The sequence below is a fragment of the Sebastes fasciatus genome, chromosome 23 (genome assembly GCF_043250625.1).
Source record: "Sebastes fasciatus isolate fSebFas1 chromosome 23, fSebFas1.pri, whole genome shotgun sequence".
Lineage (NCBI taxonomy): Eukaryota > Metazoa > Chordata > Actinopteri > Perciformes > Sebastidae > Sebastes > Sebastes fasciatus.
The window spans coordinates 1,089,638-1,110,467 of record NC_133817.1 but is presented as its reverse complement, the minus strand read 5'-3'; the positions used below and the strand labels follow the sequence as shown (position 1 = coordinate 1,110,467).

General features: G+C 42.3%; 1 protein-coding gene across 1 annotated transcript in view; it reads right to left on the bottom strand.

The window, feature by feature from the left end:
- large1 (LARGE xylosyl- and glucuronyltransferase 1) overlaps positions 1-1,203 on the bottom strand; it is a 67,185-nt gene extending 65,982 nt beyond the window's left edge. Inside the window, exon 1 of the mRNA XM_074625602.1 lies at positions 698-1,203. The gene's annotated coding sequence lies outside the window, so the exon portion shown is untranslated. The remainder of the gene's footprint in view (positions 1-697) is intronic.
- Positions 1,204-20,830: the final 19,627 nt, after the last annotated feature.

Genomic DNA, 20,830 nt, shown 5'->3' with positions numbered 1-20,830 from the left:
TAGTGTTGTTAGAGAGGTGTGGGGGGGGATTAATTAAAGGACCGGTAGACATACATATATATATATGTATATATATATATATATATGTATATATATATATATATATGTATATATATATACACACACATATATATATACACACATATATACACACACATATATATATACACACACATATATATATACACACATATATACACACACATATATATATATATATATATGTGTGTATATATACACACATATATACACACACATATATATATATATGTGTGTGTATATATACACACATATATATATGTATACATATGTATATATACACATATATATGTATGTATACACACATATATATGTGTATATATATGTGTATATATACACATATATATACACATATACATATATATGTGTATATATATATATATATATATACACATATACATATATATGTGTATATATATATATATATATATATATATATACATAGAGGCCTTAATTAAACTGAAGGACTTTGTTTAAGGTTATAATTAAGTGAAAATGTATAAACATATAATAAGCATATTTAAAGCGGTTTAAAGCAGCCGGGATATATACATATATATATAAAGATATACATATACATATATATATGTATATCTGTATATATATTAAATCAGCTGTGATGGAGCTGGTGAGGTGAATAACTGCGGATTCCTCTCACCTGATGATGCAGAGACTTCAAACTGCTGCTGTTAGGACGCCTTTAATCCACATATATAAATATATAAACATATATATATATAGATATCTCTATTTATATCCACAGCTGGTTGTCTGCAGTCAGTCACAACGGGTCTTCTTCTTCCTGCGCACATCCAGGAGGACCGGATCCATGTAGCTGGAGCTTTATCCGGGATGTTGATCCGGTCCAGCAGCCGGCAGCTTCTACCAGCAGGCTGCAGGAGGAGACTCGAAACCGGGCCGGCCTCGACAGCAGGAGATCCGGAGACCTGGAGACCCGGTTAGTGCTGCAGCTGAATGTCCCCGGTGTCCGGTAGAGTCTCTATATGTCTCTATATGTCCCCGTCCTGGTCCTGGTCCTGTCTTCAGTCTTCAGTCTTCAGTCTGAGTCCTCGGCCTCAAACACAGCAGCTCTGTCTTCCTGACGAGCAGCCAGCAGCCAATCACAGCGCTGCATCCAGAGAGGGAGGCAGGGAGAGCCCGGACTGGATCAGCAGTCTGGACCGGACCGGACCGGACCACAGGGCTGGATCTGGGCTGGAATAAAGCAGCAGTAGGCACAACGCTTTTTGCTCAAAGTCTTTTTATTGGTATTTTGTACAAAATTCAATAAATAATTGTATAAACAAATTATACCCCCATCCCTATAACAATATTACTGCACCATTAAAGGGACTGTTTGTAACTTTTTAAGCGTATAAATGTACCGGGTCGGGACACATGCGCGCTCGCGTTCTCTCTCGCTCCACCTCTAGACCACTTCACGTGCATGCTGCTCACTCCACACTGCAGAAGAGTTAGTTTAGCTCTGAGAATATCTAGTGAATGATCAGTGGACGTTTGTGCAGAAATAACTGCTGCAGCTCCTCCAGACCAACAGAGGTTTCCCGTGTCTTGTGAAGTGACGGGGCTCCGCAGAGAGAAACGTTATCGTCTCCGACCAAAACTCCGGCGTCTCCCCCGTTCCCTCCGGCCGCGGTCGGGAGGCTGAAGCAGGAAAAGCCAACACTAGGATCAGCATTGATTCATGGAGAGACCTTGGTCTGGTCAGCTAACATTACTGCCAAGCAGCTGAGATATAGTGATATTGTGCTTTTAGCTGACGTGTGTCTCCTCACTGTGTTGAGTGATGCTCCTTCATGTCTATGTAGAGCGAGCACAAGCGGCAGCAACAGGACGCTGACTTTAGTTGACTTAACGGACACAGGTGAAGCTGTTAACAACACATTTAGGATTCTTACTAACAGTCCCTTTAACTTTCCGTTTACTAGTAAGTGATCTGAGTGATTTTATTTTGCAGTGTGGCACAAAAGTGAGGCTGATCCTTTGTTTGCCCTTGTGTCCTCCACTGCACACCATTATTCAGTGCTGATAGTCTAACACCCTCCAACAATACTTGATAACAGCAAGGTGAGTCTGGTTGAGCACGCACACACACACACACACACACACACACACACCGCTATTGGCTGATAGTCTACAAGGTATAACTCATTAATTATACAGACTGATGAGAGCATTCACCACATGTATATTTGATACTATATATCGTTTCTTCGAGGTCATATTTATGAAAAAGCGTCTTCAGTGTGTGGATGATATGTCGTTATAACTGGATTAGTAGCTACTCTCCATATACATGAATCATCTTCAGGGTTTTTCATTGAGTATTTTAATTTTATTCAATTTCCTTCATTATTTAAAACAATCCTATTGAAGGTGCACATCTTTCAAAACACACCTCATTTTTTTAAAAGGCTCAGTAATGTCTTAAAACAGCTATGATACAGAAACGTTAGGAAATAGTGCATTAAGGGACTATTTTCAGCGGCAGATTCATCCACGTTTTGGTGAGTATTTATGGAAGTATGTGGGATTGAGTCAATATAAACTGCAGTGTGTGTGTGTGTGTGTGTGTTCATGGTAATGAAGGAACATCAGTGTGACTGTGTTTGAAATAGTTTCTGGACAACAATGGAGCTCTAACGCACAGAGGAAGAAGAGATATCAGGCTTCGATACACAAACAATACTTGTTTGTAGATATATTTATTATTGGTTTGGGTCTTTTTATGAGTTTTGTTGAAAATAAGAAAATATTAATATCACCAGACCTATTCCTGAATTGACAATTATATGCAAATATACAACATACAATATAATTAGACTAACTGAAAATGAGATTTTTAGATTGTTGGGGTGTTTTAGGTGTCAATTAATTGGTCCGAGAAACGATTGTCTTTGACTAAAAGGCACTGTGTTAAGTGCAGCAGCTCAAATGAGCTTGACAGTCAGGCAATGCCTGTTAATTACTATTTTCCTTGAAGTTGTCTGTGCCTTGAAGGGCTACTTCAGCAGTTTAAAGCAAGCTATTAGATTTTTAGATAAAGTCTGAATACAAACAAAATCCCTGTGAGTTTGAGTTTGTAGCAGGTTTTTATTACTCAGCCCACACCAGCTTTAATCAATTACATGTAAATCACAGTCTGTTTTCCATCATTTCTTTAATCTAAGTCTCTTCAAACAGGTGAAATAAACATTTCTAACTGATTCCACAGAGCGGCTCTGGGTTGTGTGCTGCTGACCTCAAAGTCCTGTAGCGGTGGGATCAGTGGTGGCAGGCTGCTGCTTTAAAGCCGGACCCAGCAGGGAGCCGGTCTCTGAGCTGCACTGCTGGCTGGCAGCGGCTCAGGCCTCTCTAACCCTGGGAAATCCTCCTGGACTATCCAGCCATGCGTTACTCTGCTCAGCCACACTCGGTCCAAGTGACGAGCCTCTTGGATACATCGCAATATGATTCTACTGGAGCTTTGAAGGAAGCTTCAAAGGACAGTTTTTGGATGAGAAGCTAATCGTGCTTTTTCATTTTTCTGGTAAAGAAAAAGATGGCAGTAACTATTATTTTTCTGGTTGTAAATTAATACTAATTTAGTATATGTATGGAAAACGATGGCCTGCATGAAATGGCAGGTAATAGCCAATCACAGTCTCCACTGATTGGCTGCAAAATAAGCTTTTAGTGACCCAGTTTGTACTTGATTCAAAAGGATGTGTCTTTACAAAGGGAAATACCAAACAAGCACAAAATACAAGATTAGAAGCGAGACTATATGAGCTTTGCTGAACAGCAGCAACTGTAACGCCAATAGTGCCAATAACACGGCGGCCTTGAGAGCTCAACACACTGCAAATGAACAAAACACAAACAAATTAAGAAGATGTCTTCACCAAATTGACAACACATGTGAAGCATTTAGATAAAAAAGAAACGCTGCTAATAGAGAAACCAGCCCGTTCTCATTCCCAGGGCGTCCAATACCGACGCTTTGTCCTCACGGCCATCTGCATTCGATACTGAACGCCAGTATGCGTCGCACCAGACTTTCCATTCCAACAGTAGTCGCTCAGAGAAAGTGCTGTGGTGATGTAGTTTAAAGAATGAAAGACACACACAGGGCAGGCGAGAGGGGAGGTGGACGGGTCCAACAAACACAGGGCTTTCATCAAAGAGACTGCAGTTCGTGTCCCGTGCTTCATTTCAACGCCAAGTCACATTAAACGTAGTCATTTTAAGCCCAACCATGTTGTTTTTTTCAACCTAGCTAAGTGGTTTTGTAGCCTAAACTTTAAAGCAAGTGTTTTTGTTTAATTCACAACATTAAGCACGCGTTTACAGCGAGCAAAAATTATGCCGAGGGGTCGTTAAGCACACGTTTACTACGGCTGAAAAGTGACGCTGAGGAATCTGACGAAGCATCGGAACAACCAAACACAGAAACACGCTGCAAATACAGAAACACGCTGCAAACACAGAAACACGCTGCAAATACAGAAACACGCTGCAAACACAGAAACACGCTGCAAATACAGAAACACGCTGCAAACACAGAAACACGCTGCAATTACAGAAACACGCTGCAAATACAGAAACACGCTGCAAATACAGAAACTGCTGCAAATACAGAAACACGCTGCAAATACAGAAACTGCTGCAAATACAGAAACACGCTGCAAATAAAGAAACACGCTGCAAATACAGAAACACGCTGCAAATACAGAAACACGCTGCAAACACAGAAACACGCTGCAAATACAGAAACACGCTGCAAATACAGAAACACGCTGCAAATACAGAAACACGCTGCAAACACAGAAACACGCTGCAAATACAGAAACACGCTGCAAATACAGAAACTGCTGCAAATACAGAAACTGCTGCAAATACAGAAACACGCTGCAAACACAGAAACACGCTGCAAACACAGAAACTGCTGCAAATACAGAAACACGCTGCAAATACAGAAACTGCTGCAAATACAGAAACACGCTGCAAATACAGAAACTGCTGCAAACACAGAAACACGCTGCAAATACAGAAACATGCTGCAAACACAGAAACTGCTGCAAACACAGAAACACGCTGCAAATACAGAAACTGCTGCAAATACAGAAACACGCTGCAAATACAGAAACTGCTGCAAATACAGAAACTGCTGCAAATACAGAAACACGCTGCAAATACAGAAACACGCTGCAAACACAGAAACTGCTGCAAACACAGAAACACGCTGCAAATACAGAAACTGCTGCAAATACAGAAACACGCTGCAAATACAGAAACACGCTGCAAATACAGAAACATGCTGCAAATACAGAAACACGCTGCAAATACAGAAACACGCTGCAAATACAGAAACTGCTGCAAATACAGAAACACACTGCAAACACAGAAACACGCTGCAAATACAGAAACTGCTGCAAATACAGAAACACGCTGCAAATACAGAAACACGCTGCAAATACAGAAACTGCTGCAAATACAGAAACACGCTGCAAATACAGAAACACGCTGCAAATACAGAAACACGCTGCAAATACAGAAACACGCTGCAAATACAGAAACTGCTGCAAATACAGAAACACGCTGCAAATACAGAAACTGCTGCAAATACAGAAACTGCTGCAAATACAGAAACACGCTGCAAACACAGAAACACGCTGCAAATACAGAAACTGCTGCAAATACAGAAACTGCTGCAAATACAGAAACACGCTGCAAATACAGAAACACGCTGCAAATACAGAAACTGCTGCAAATACAGAAACTGCTGCAAATACAGAAACACGCTGCAAACACAGAAACACGCTGCAAATACAGAAACTGCTGCAAATACAGAAACACGCTGCAAACACAGAAACACGCTGCAAACACAGAAACACGCTGCAAATACAGAAACTGCTGCAAATACAGAAACTGCTGCAAACACAGAAACACGCTGCAAACACAGAAACACGCTGCAAATACAGAAACACGCTGCAAATACAGAAACTGCTGCAAATACAGAAACTGCTGCAAATACAGAAACACGCTGCAAATACAGAAACACGCTGCAAATACAGAAACTGCTGCAAATACAGAAACACGCTGCAAATACAGAAACACGCTGCAAATACAGAAACACGCTGCAAACACAGAAACACGCTGCAAATACAGAAACACGCTGCAAATACAGAAACTGCTGCAAATACAGAAACACGCTGCAAATACAGAAACACGCTGCAAATACAGAAACTGCTGCAAATACAGAAACACGCTGCAAATACAGAAACTGCTGCAAATACAGAAACTGCTGCAAATACAGAAACACGCTGCAAACACAGAAACACGCTGCAAATACAGAAACTGCTGCAAATACAGAAACACGCTGCAAATACAGAAACACGCTGCAAACACAGAAACACGCTGCAAATACAGAAACTGCTGCAAATACAGAAACACGCTGCAAACACAGAAACACGCTGCAAACACAGAAACACGCTGCAAATACAGAAACACGCTGCAAATACAGAAACTGCTGCAAATACAGAAACTGCTGCAAATACAGAAACACGCTGCAAACACAGAAACACGCTGCAAATACAGAAACTGCTGCAAATACAGAAACTGCTGCAAATACAGAAACACGCTGCAAATACAGAAACACGCTGCAAATACAGAAACTGCTGCAAATACAGAAACTGCTGCAAATACAGAAACACGCTGCAAACACAGAAACACGCTGCAAATACAGAAACTGCTGCAAATACAGAAACACGCTGCAAACACAGAAACACGCTGCAAACACAGAAACACGCTGCAAATACAGAAACTGCTGCAAACACAGAAACACGCTGCAAATACAGAAACTGCTGCAAACACAGAAACACGCTGCAAACACAGAAACACGCTGCAAATACAGAAACACGCTGCAAATACAGAAACTGCTGCAAATACAGAAACTGCTGCAAATACAGAAACACGCTGCAAATACAGAAACACGCTGCAAACACAGAAACACGCTGCAAATACAGAAACACGCTGCAAATACAGAAACTGCTGCAAATACAGAAACACGCTGCAAATAGAGAAAACACAACCTCTCTATAAAACTCTGTGAAGCTGAGGTGAGCTGCAGATTCAGGTGATAATTCCCTTTTGGTTGATCGCTACCAGAGACACGTTTCACAATGTTTTCACATTGTCATACATAGTTATCATAAAAATATTGATTATGGTCACTTTAAGTACAAAACTTGAGTAAATGTACTTCGTTACCTTCCACCACTGCCTTGGTTTCAGATCTAATGGCAGTTTAGTCAGTAGTTGTTCTGGACCAAAGTGTTGCATGGACGAACGGACCAGATATAGAGGAGGAGGAGGAGGAGGAGGAGGAGTGTAGTCAGTAGAGTGCCCAGCACTGAGTCAGCATTAAAGGTGGAGGTGCTGCTGCTGATTTACTGCAGGACTTCACAGGACTACAGCGTCATTAGCCCACCAATCCCCCCCGCATGGTTGGGATCACACAGAGAGCTGATACATGTTAAACACTATTTCATTATTTCATCAGACATCGTTCATTTATCACTCAGATCGTGATGAGTTCACATGACATGCTTGCTGCAGGTGTAACAGACCTGTGTCTTATACATGATGGAGTCTCATTCAGTGGTGTCGATATGAGAAGCAGTCAGAGCGATCATGACGTGTGTTTTATTTGTTCATTTTATTTTATTTAATTATAATTTTTTGGGGGCATTCTACAACGCTGAGGGGCTAACTGACGGCACAGAGATGACAGGAAATGACAGCAGAGTTATGGGTCCCCAGCCTGTTGCCTGTTGCCTCTGCTTATCCCGATACAGCGGGTGCTCACAGGTGACTGAATTGGCGTCTACGGTTAACGCTGAAACAAGGTGATAGAAATGGATTTTGGAAAAAAGTATATTGGACATTGGAGCGTCGTGAATCATGAAATGCAAACGGCAGATGATCACATTAGATGCTGGTGACGTCAGAGACAACAACCCTGTTTGCAGGTGAGCGGACGATCGGGTTGCAGCTGGATGGAGACGGAATGGCATGCAGAAACAACTAAGATGGTACTGTTGTCATGACAACACTTGATGCCCAGTCGTCTTTGCTGTTGTTGGAACGGCAGGTTACAGACTGCAGCTTTGCACAATCAGTTGTGTGTTTAGCTTCTCCGTGGCGCTACCCACAGTGAAGCCGGCGGATCAGAACAACAGAGCTCCGGTCGTGGATGGAACATGTGTGGGAGCGCGCTTGATGTCACAAACCGCTCAGATGGCAGCAGCACATTTAATATGGTTATTGGTATTGAGTGTAATTCAGATGAAATTCACGGTTCTATCTGTTTTTCTACTGAGGCAAATATCTCTGGGGGAGGAAAACTCCCTCAGGGAGTAATTACAACCAACTGTATAACATGCTCTCACTCACACACACATGCACACTCCTCTGTTTCTCAGATTAAATCAAACAGCCAAAATGAAACCTCCCCATAGAGCAGGAAGCAAAGAGAGTGGGGGGGGGGGGGGTTCGCTGATGTAAACAGGCGCTGGTTTCTCACTGAGCGTGCCCCCCCCCCTCAGGACAGCAGAGGCTAATTCTGCCTGGACCTCCTGTTCTGTTAGCTTTGCTCTGTCCTCTGATCTTTGTATCTGGACTAATAAAAGACTGACTGACTTGAAACTTGAGAAATACTGATTGAAAAGCAGAGTTTCTCTCTGTTGCTGTTGCTGGTGTGAAAACTATTCTGCAAATAAATCATTTAGTCTTAATGAGACCTCTGGGGAGACAAACTAATGTGCAATTCATATTTGTGTATTGGGGGGGGGGGGGGGGCTGTTGTATTTCTGCTGACCTTTTAAAGAACTCAAAAGCATTCCATGCAAACTCTCCGTTAACATTAGCATTTCAGATACAAATTATGCAGCTAAATTAAGAGTGGCTTCAGAGAGACTACTGTAGCGCTGCTGCACGAGACCGGCGCAAGTACAGCTCATCACCGTCACGGTGGGAAATCATGGTGTGATTCCAGGCTCATTTGCTCCCTCCGGAGACTATAGACCGGCATGGATAATCATTATAAACCAATCACAGGCTGAGACTGGAGACCAACATCTAACCAAGAGGCTGAAGTGACACAGAACACAGCGTCTACTGAAGGAGCAGCTCATTTAGCTATCCTAAACAGATCAAGTGACCTACGGTGTGTTCACACCAAATGCCAAGTGAAAGTTTTGTGCAGCGCACAAAGTCAAGGTTCGCGTGGAGTTTAACCGTGGTGGGGTGCCCGGTACTGAACTAAAAGTGCACTCGGAGAGCGCAGACCTCCACCAAGGCAGGTTTCATGTACGTCGTTGCCATTCAGTTTGCGCCATCATCCACATGTGTTTCTGTTTATGTTGAGATCAGCTGTACGTCGCGGAGCAGCGTAAAATCTCTTCAGTGGAAGTGGTCAGAAACAAAATAAAACTCACCTAAAGCGTCGTCATGACTCTTTGCAACAGTCACCAAGTGTGCCTTGGTCGAAGTAAACTGTGATGTCACCGTGTTTGATGAGGAAAGCTGGCAGAAGGAGAGAGGCTGGGTGACGCGTCATGAACGCATCATCAGTCACACTGTGCATGTCTTAAATGAACAGGCTGAGCGGAGTTATTAAAAAAAAATCCCCAAATCTATGAAGATTGTTCATCGTGCCACACCCCACCCCTCCAAAAAACTTCAATCAAATCCATCACGGACTTTTGGAGTAATCCTGCTAACAGACAGACAAACCAACAAACCAACGCCGGTGTAAACAGGACCTCCTTCCTAGACCTTCGGCCTTGGCGGAGGAAACTATAATGTGTAGCTGAAGGGCTCAAATTGTCAGAATTGCATGATGCCAAACATTTACTGACAAGAAGTAAAACGTTGCTTCGGTGTCAGTATAACACTGAGAGGATGTACGTAGCACTCTGCACAGATTGTAAAACTACTCGAGGAAAAAGGTGATTTTTGATGTTGGGCTGTATAAATAAATTGACTTGACAGTGACACATCACTCAAAAGAAGTAGCAAGACAATATTGGTTTGAAACTTGCTATTTGAGAAGTAGCTGGAAAACCGCAGTCAGCTCAAATCATCTTTCAATGCGTATCCCGGGCAGACCTGGTCACTGGATGAGAGAGAGAGAGAGAGAGAGAGAGCTGCACCTTTTCATATATGTTATATACGACTGTAATATCGTTGACGAAGCATGAGGAGAAAACAGCATTCTGTCCGTGTAGCACAATACTTCAGCAGGCCTGCTACAGCCCCTCATTTCCTGTCAGCGATAAGATACTTAGGGACATTCACAATCATTTTCATACGACCTTTACTGCAGTTGTGACCATTTTAATCTCCTGTGTATGAAGAATTCCCAGTGTGGACAGATGCAGTGCTGGTCCCTTCACGCGGGTCTTTAGTGGACTTGATAAACTAGATTTCCTTTATTTGGCTCCTCGCTCCGCGGGGACGGCAGCGTTTGAGCTGAGATCAGCCCCGACGTGGCTTGAGTAATGGCACCCTGCTCTGGACAGGAAACTCATAAAGCCTCCTATAGCACCTTCTATCTCTATAACCAGCGTATCTTCCTCTGTGGAATACAAACTAAAGACTCGCAGTGCCACAGCTCCTCCAGGGCAGCCGCGGGTTGTCTCTGAATTATATACAAATGAAAAAATGACACATCTTTATAAAGCAGAGCCTTTATTACCCTTTTCTTGTGGTTAAAAGATAATAATTATAAATTAGCATCCCTAGTTTGCAGTCTGCTCTCCTTTTGTCATCATCGCTTATCCTAAAATATCTCTCCAAACTGCTGACATTGCTCCTCCTCCGCCTGCCTGCTCAACGAGAGACACGATACTGGTTTCAGTATCGGTGCATCCCGACTTTTAACTGTTGTGTGTCAGTAATGATCAGTGATATATCTTTCTTTTACAGCCTTCGTCTTACCTGCAGACAACAAGCTAACCTTTTTTTTTACTATAGATACACTATTAAATAATAGTACATCATTTTCTTTTTTTTTTACTATAGATACACCATTAAATAATAGAAAATATCTCTTTTTTTACTATAGATACACTATTAAATAATAGAAAATATCTCTTTTTTTACTATAGATACACTATTAAATAATAGAAAAGATCTTGTTTTTTTTTTACTGTGGGCACACTATTTATTAATACAAAATTTCTGTTTTTTAATTACGGTACAGAGTCCGGGTAACGAGCTGCCATATATATATATATATATATATATATATATATATATATATATATATATATATATATATATATATATATATATATATACACACATATACATATATATACATATATATATATATATATATATATACATATATATACATATATATATATATATATATATATACATGTATATATACATACATACATACATGTATTGTAGAGGCTGTTACTGTATGTGAACACATGTATGACACGTCCAGCTGTGTCTCCAGAGGTTCCATCACTACGTTCATGCCTGAGAGGATGAATGCAATGAAGCAGCTGACTGACGTGTTTCTTTAAAATCCATGCAGCATTTCTATGTAATGTGTGATTATTACATCCCTGCTGCTGTAGGTGAACATGCAGCGTATTTGTTAGAGAGAGGGGGGGGGGCTTTCAAAACTTCACATCCAGTGATATCACAATCACCTCAAATGGATGTTGGGTTGACGTCGTAGTTGATGCACCGCCGAGGAAGCAGACACATGATGTAGAGCCGGCGCCGGGTGACATGCTTTATTTTAAGATATTACATTGTGGGGATAGTGATTTGTTTTAAATGCTGTCCCTGTAGGGGAATAGTGAATTATTATCCACTCCAATGAAACACACTCACTGCTGCTGCAATAACAATCTTCCAATGTCACCTTGCCTCGGCGAGCTATAAATATACGGCAGAAAGCTGCTATCATCTCCGCTGTCTGTTGACTGATAGGCAGGTAGCACAAACTGCATCTGGCTTCATTGAAGATAATCGAAAGAGGTGCATAATGGGAAGGACTGTACAGCCCACTCACACACACTTTAATCTCTGCTATGGGAAAGCTGCAGTGGCTTTACACAGCGTTTATGTGGGGTATGTTATCTACATGTATATATATATATATATATATATATATATATAACTATGTTGCAGGAAATGTAATAACACCCATATTTGTTTTTTCATCAACTTAATGAGGAATCATGTCTACAAAACAATATACACCACAAAATGTCCATAGGCAGAGCTATTTAAAGGAACAGTGTGCAGCATTTAGGGGGATCAATATGCAGAAATGGAATATAATATTAATACTAAGGCGGTCAATCGATTAAAATATTGAATCGCAATTCATTTTTTTATCTGTTCTAAATGAACCTTAAAGGGAGATTAGTCAAGTATTTAATCCTCTTATCAACATGGGAGTGGACAAATATGCTGCTTTATGTAAATGTATGTATATATTTATTATTGTAAATCAATTAACAACACAAAACAATGACAGATATTGATCCAGAAACCCTCACAGGTACTGCATTCAGCATAAAACAATATGCTCCAATCATAAAATGTCAAACTGCAGCCCAACAGGCAACAACAGCTGTCAGTGTGTCAGTGTGCTGACTTGACTATGACTTGCCCCAAACTGCATGTGATGATCATAAAGTGGGCATGTCTGTAAAGAGGAGACTCGTGGGTACCCATAGAACCCATTTACATTCACTGATCTGGAGGTCAGAGGTCAAGGGACCCCTTTGAAAATGGACATGACAGTTTTTCCTCTCCAACATTTAGTGTAAGTTCAGAGCGTTATTTAACCTCCTTCATGACCAGCTAGTCTGACCTGGTTGGTACCGATGGATTCATCAGGTTTTATAGTTTCCTATGATACCAGGATCTTCACTCTAGCTTTAGTGTATAACACGAGGACCGCCATAGCCCACGCCATTTAACGTTGTGGTTCCAAAATTTCAATTATTTTGTCTTTTCCTCAGTACCTGTTCTGCACCTGCCTGTATCGTCATATTGATGGAATAATATTTAGAAAACCAAATAGATGGGGTTTTGATACCCTTTAGTCGCCGGGAGCAGCGCCGATTAACGTTGGTCCTCTCCTCCGGCAGCCCAATTGATGTATTTGCATAATGGCCGTATAAATAGAGACAATGAATGGGATATAGAAACTAATTTTGCACGCCAATATTCACTCACATGCACTTAATAATCACACTAAGGTATGTAGGCCTCACTGTATCATCTCATATGTGTTAAACATCATAACTGAAAGTGAAAATAATCACACGCATATATAATTAGGGCTTTACTGAATAGTCCGACGCTTCGTTCATAAGGTTGACATTTTAATTATTATCATTAATAACTTACAGAAACATTGTGTGCAGTCCACCTACTCTCTCTCTCTCTCTCTCTCTTTCTCTCTCTCTCTCTCTCAGCTAGCCACGTGATTTAATGAAATGATTTAACAGTCTGAAACGGGCTATTTGGAATGATGAGAACTTTTAGTTTTGATACTTGTAACAGAGTATTTTTACTTATGTTAAAGTACATAAGTACTTTAACATAAGTAAAGGATGTGAGTACTTCTTGGAGCTCTGGTTGGAGAGGTGCAGTGGCGTGAGCATCAACTGAAAGGCGCCGGCGGCTGGAAACAGACAAATAGAGACGGATGAAGAGGGGTCGGCCTCGGTGTCACCTCATTACTCTGATAGCTTTCGCATTATTCCGGCGCGGGAATATCGGATGCCTTGCATCATTCGCCGTGCACTCTGTGATCATCTCCATTTGTCAACACTGAGTGAAGAAAACATGGGAGTGCAGGAGGGGGGGGTTGTCATTCATCCCACAGCACTAACATTCAGTGACATTCACATGAACCCATAAAAGCAAGCAAAACAATTCTCCATCCCTGACCCGCTTGCCGATATCCCACCCCAGCATACATAGCGATGCCACACAAACCGTGTCTCAGCACAAACCCGAGCTTTGTGAGTCAGGTCACGTCTGCAACCTTCACATGGAGCACCGAGGATGTGATCAGACGGAGTGGATGCATCCCTGAGTCCTGATGATCCAGCGTCCCGGGCGTCCCCGTCTCCAGATGAGAGCTCTCTTATCGTGGGTTCCTGCAGCAGCAGCAGCAGCAGCAGCTTCAGGATGAGAGCTTCACTTTATTCCTTCAACTCCAGAGAGGCAGCAGAGCCTACTAGGGGGATTTACAGAGCTCTTGTTGGGCCATGTCGCATTATATTAATGAAATGCCACCTCGCATGCTTATTAACGTGTTTGTGCAACACATTCTACTCCCAACTCGTCAACTTGGTCTGTGGCCCCTACGTTTCAAACTATGACGCTCTTATGGCACGCCGTTTTAACTAGACAGGATATTCATTAGAGATATCTGCAACATCATTTTGATTAATTCAAGATATCCCTAATTCTGATTTGACGAGGCAAAACTCTAATTTTAGATGTCCGTAATTACATCTTGACTAGCACGATTCAAACTACTCTTGCCACTCATGTGTATGAGGTTTGTCATCACGGATATCCACAATTCACATTGCGAATATCCACAACTGAATTCGGACTAGTCATAATTCCAGTTCAAGATAACTTTAATTCCTCAATTCAAGATATCTACATTGTCCTTTTTAGATATCTAAAATGTATTTTGACTAGTCAGAAGGCCGTTGTAGATATCTCTAACTGGAGTTACGACTAGTCAGAAAACTCATTTTAAAGTCTTGTATCTGCTAGATGAAAATAATATAAAACTAGAATGGCACTCGGAGAGCGCAGACCTCCGCCAAGGTGCGTGACTTTAACAACAGATCCCAGCTCCCAGCTGGCGGTACCGTGAGGTGGTCGGCTTCTTATTAACACGGTGTGTTTCCGTGTAACGTATCGGCGGATGTCTCTCTCATTCAGCAGCCTTGTTATGTCTGTAGAACGTTACACTGCGTTGTCTCTCATCCCGTCAGCTACCGTTTTGTTCTCTCTCACCGCGGACGGACAGCAGCTCCACACATCCACACACGTCTCTCTCTGCTCGAAGAAGGAGGAAGGAGGCGGGGTCACGCGTCATCAGCTACACTGTGCATGTGTTATACCCTGTGGTCTTGATGCTCAAGCTGATCGCAATCCTTAAAAGTATTCCTGAATCTGGATCATGATCCGGATCGCCACCAAAATCTAATGGATTGTTCATTGTGCCAAACTCCACCCCTCCAAAATATTACATTCAAATCCATCACAAACTTTTGGAGTAATCCTGCTAACGGACAGACAAACAAACCAACAACCCAACGCCGGTGAAAACCTAACCGGCGTTGGGCTTTGATCAGTGTAATTCATTCCTGTGACTAGACGTGTGTTGGCTCTGTTGTTGAGGTCTGTGATAAAGGTTGGAGGAAGGCTGATTACAGAACTTAAGTAAATGGAAGAATTCTCTGCAAAACAATGAATTACAAACCGTCTCTGGTGGTCATCAGAGTTCATCAAACCATATATAGTTAAATACATGAATCTCATTTTTGATTTGGCTCTCACGTGATGGCAACAAGATGGAAAACAAACGTTCCCAGTTTGCTGAATTGCATCTAATCCAATACCTCCCCCCCCTCCTATAATAATCTGCCAGCTCTACAGCCCTTTACCTGCCTCATCCCTTAGCACGCTCATTTCAAACAATCCACAGGCCGCTGTGACTGCTATGAATATGTTTATGTCCTCCCTGCTTCCGCCAGAAGCCTGTGATGTAAGAGGAGGGAGCCCGAGGGAAGCCTCCTCCTCCTCCTCCATAATAAAGGCACCAGGGAAGTGAGAGTCTTTGCCTTCATCAGCTCTCCACACAATCAGGGCTTTGACCCACCAGCACCGAGCGCTCAGAATGGAAATGAACTCGCCGATGAAGTGATAGTGTGGCTGTGAGAGATTGTGAGAGAGAGAGAGAGAGAGAGAGAGGGAGGGAGGGGGGGCACAGAGGCCTACGAGGTGTCAAGACAATGACGATTAGGACTCTCTGTGGTCTCATCACATCTGAGCTTCCTGTCTGTTATTGTCCTAAAGAAGTGTTTGTCTGGATGAAGGCGTCGTGCCTACCTGACAGCAGCCGAGGGTCACAGCATCAAGAGAGGACTTTCACCTACTCAGCATCCATACTAATGCAGCAGCCAGCAGCCAGCAGCCAGCAGCCAGCGGGGAATACTTAATCATGCTGCAGGGCATCCTCCTCCTCGTCCCTGCAGAGGAGTTACAGCACAAACACTGAAGGTCGCCATACTCGTAGTATGTGCACAACACCAACACTCAAGTTTACCTCAGCGACAAGTAGTTTACCTCCCTGAAACTACTTCCTCTAAACTGTTTTATTATTTTGAAAGTCCCCTACAGAGGGAGTGTTTTATGAGCTTAATATTAGTGGGTTGGACCACAGAGAGCAAATAAACACACGGTGTGCAAGCTGAAGGCTTCATTCTACAAACATCTGGGGGAGGGAGAACATCTGGCTGGTTTAAGGCAAATATCTGACCAACGGAAAGAAGTGTATCTTAAAGGAAAAGTCAGACATTTAGGGAACGGGGGAAACAACAAGTAACAAAATCCAACATGAAGTATGTGAAGAATTAAGTTTCCAATCATCAAGAGATGATGAATTAATATTTACATGTTTAAATGGAGCAGCTCTTTCAAAGATGCTGGAAATCAACAGCTGTTTTTAACAGACAAATATTTGTTTTAGGAAATTTTAGGGACATAATCCACCCATATTATTATGTGTTCCAGTTATTTGCAATTAACCCTTGAAGACCCACAATATTGTCTTCTCTAGGGGGTCCAGGAGGTCTTTAGGGGGAGATAGCAGGTCAACAGTAGATGTCACATAGAAGTGGTGAACATCATCTGAAAGCTGGAACCTGAACATTAATATGACATGCAGCTCAGCGCTGTGTGACAAGTTGTTCTAGTCATAAATCTGTAATAAACGCTAAATTAATTAATTAGCTGATTATTAATAAGGGCTTGAACATGATGATAGAAGTAAATGATTTCCATCCCCATGCTCTATTATGTCTCAGAAGCTGTTGCAGTAGTTGTTGGGTTGATTCCATTTGTTCCACAGATTTGGTGCTAAATTTAACCATTTTTTACCACTGGAGAATCGATAAGAATGATCAATAATCCCTCCAAAATACCACATTAAGACACCAAGACCTTGAGGAACACCAGAGAAAAAGACATGCTGGGATTTCTGCAAGAATTGCATGTTTTCGGCGATTGGATGGCGAGCACATCATGAAGGACTAAAGAGGACGAAACTAACATCCAGAGTATTCAGTTAACAAACGTCTTCATCCAACTCTTGTTGTTTAAGAATATGGTGAAATCTGTATTTAACCCACATAGGAAGGACGTGATTAATCAGGGCTCTGATTCCAGACCAGATCTTGCTCAGAGGAGACGGTCCAAACCATAAAGTCACCATGCTAATAAGATTATTTCTGCTTTCAAAAGCCTTCCAGTCTGTAAAAAAATGTCTGTATGACCAAAACAAACGTCGGTCTGCAGCAGCAGCAGCAGCAGCAGACGTCTCAGAGAGACCACACGGACCTCCTTCTGTATGGTTGGAATGATGTCTTTTGATGTCTCTTCACACACCTTTTGGTACGGACGTTTCTTTCTGTTCCTCGCTGGATTGCCAGATTGCATCATGCAGGGTAACTCAATGAGGGAACATCAAAGTAAGTTTGTGACTTCCTCCGAAAGAGAAAATCCAATTTGCAGTTACTCTTTGCTGAGAGAGGCTATAAAAAGAAAACCACACAGTCAGTAGAGACACGCTTAAAAACTCAAAATGACATTATAGGATGTCATGTTTGTGTGACCCAGATAACAAAGATGACAAAATAACCAAGAATACAATATGAGTTAATCAAATACATAAATAAACCTCACACACGTCACTTAATGTAGAGGTCACTGCTGCCCTCTATCTGAATACGTTAACATGTTAAAGCACTTTATTTAGTAGCCTAAAGGTTTTCTTTAATTTAATACTTCTACCATATAACACTCATCATCATATATCACCTTTAATCATATATCACCTTTAAAGACTGTAACATAGTAACTCAGAGGACATTTCTATACAAGCAACAGTACTTGTAACCCTCATTCCATCCCTGAGTATTACCCCGAGGCACCGCGAGGCTTCTTTATTCTTCCTAACTCCTCTCAACGTGACAAACACAGCGCTGCATGCAGATAGTGAGTTATGGAGAATCGCTGATTGTCACAGGAGACGTTAAAGCGGTTAATTACTCCGCTGCTGCCACTCGCCGTCTCGTTTAAATGCTACATTTGCAATGTCTTTTTATTCAGGTGAGTTATTATGACACCTCTGATTTAAGTCATCAGAACCAATTAAACTAATGCACCAAAGCTCCTCCAGCTACACTGTGTTAGTGTTCAGGGCTCTCCCTCCTAGTCGGCATATTGATGCTTTTATTTATGCATTTCTTTCTTCAGAAACACAGAAACACACCGTTATCACTGGAATTCAGATACAGCTCCAAATATGTATATATATCCGCTGGCAATGTAATATCCAGGTTTCCTTTCTACGTGTTTTAAATGGAGAGTATATAAGCTCAGAGCATCGCTTTCGGTGATGTAGTCAATTAATACAAATCCGTCTCTGGGTTTACTTTCGTCCTGCTGTTCAGAGAAACTAAAACGACGTGCGGAGGACCGGCTAACGGTTGTGTATTGATGTGGTCACATAATGTGCTGTATATCTCCATCCTTCAGATCTTACTCAGGTAAGTTACGGTGCACTCAGCAGCTCCACCAATCACTTTTGCAAAGTCGGGCTTTGCTCGATCCGGTGAAAAGCTGTCGTGGCGCGGCGCAAACTGTTGGAAATAACGGGTTTCGGAGCACGGTGGGGCCGTTGTTGCGTTGTGTCTGAAAGGACCTTCATGGTACGTGTCCACCGGGGCGTTTTTTATGGCGAGGGGACGCGCCGCTACCCAGCATTGGACGCTTGGTGGGCCGCCACTAGACACAACACACTCGGCACCTGATTGGACGAACGCTTTCCCTCCGTGGGCTGTTGCTCCCAGTTTGAGGCTCGCTTATTTCATGAAAATAGTTCACCGAGATGTGTTTCTGAAAACATCTGAGGCGAGATATAAGCTGTGCAGCTGATGAATGTCTTTATTTTGGCTCGACAACGTTTATTTGAAAAGATTCTCTGGAGTTTCGGGAGGTGGCGAGTCGCTAAAGTAGCCTAGACCTCAAATGAGGAACGGGCGACAAGATGTGTCTCGAAACGCGCCACCATGCTTCCAGAATGAATTGGACGGCTGCTAACATAGACAATGAATGGGAAGCGTGGAAAGGACGGAGGCTGTGGACATTGGCACTGCTCTCAGGCTCTGGATCTCCCTCCCTCCTCACATCCGACAGTCTGACACTTTTACAACATTCAGATCTCACCTGATCAGACTGGCCTAGTGTCCATCAGTCCGTGTCCTTCCCTCAACACTGTTACTGTTTTATTCCCTCTCATACGTCTCTGCCTAAGCTTTTATAGGCCGAGAGCTCAGGTGCACAAGATGACCTGATGACCTTCCACACAGTCAACCATTGAGCCTAACCAGGAGTCCACCGGGCACAAAGGGAGGGATGTCACACACAGCCTGTCTTTACAGATGTGATGCAGAAGACGTCTGGTTAAGAACAAGATTAATGATACAATCAACAACAAATTACAACGCTGCTATATCGGGCGTATAGCTTCCGTTAAAAAGCAATTATTATGTAACTCCAGAACACAAATTGTGCAATTGGACACAGCATTACACTCTCTTTACCTCAACAGAGGCACTTCATTTTGACCACATTTGTTCTCTGGGAAATAAAATAATGATTCAAGAACGCCAAAACTTCCCTTCTATGAGGAACAAGTGTGTCATTAAAAATAAATATCTGTTTTATGGCTCTATCTATTTTTATATACAGAGGAGGAGGAGGAGGATGATGAACACTCATGACCTGAAAGCTTTCATATTTGTACACTGAAATGTGGATATTGTAATGACATGAACCAGTGAGCTGAACATGTTGGTTCAAGCCCGTGGCTAAAGCTCTGTGCTGTTATCGGAGTGACGAGGTTGAATGCTGGCAACAGAAAGAACAAACGGTGCCATGAAGAGATTAGTCTCTCTAAGACAAAAGGAGAATATTTATAGTAAACGCTGAGCACTGAAATCCTTTGTGACCCCCCACCACCCACTTCTCCGGATTGTTATTAATCCTGCATTCTGTCAGACTGCTTTGTTAAAAGCAGCACAATGCCAAAAAACAGGACTTCTCATGCCAGATAGCTTCCAGCTGGCTCGGCTGTGTCGAGCTGCAGCTCTGCTGCGTTAACTCCTCTCTCAGGATCAACCTACTCATCACTGATCAGAGCGGCACAACTCAGGTCGGTGGTGTTGGGCAGTCGCTTCCTCAGGCAGTTATACATCCGATAAATTGGATTGGACTACGGGCAAATTACCATAAAACATAAAGTATGTTCATTCATGGTGAAGTTGGTTAATCTCCTGAAGTTTACTTTGACATCACCATCAGGTCAAAGTTTCTCCTTAACCGACACTTTTTGATTTGGATCTCCTAAAAGAAAATGGACTCGGTC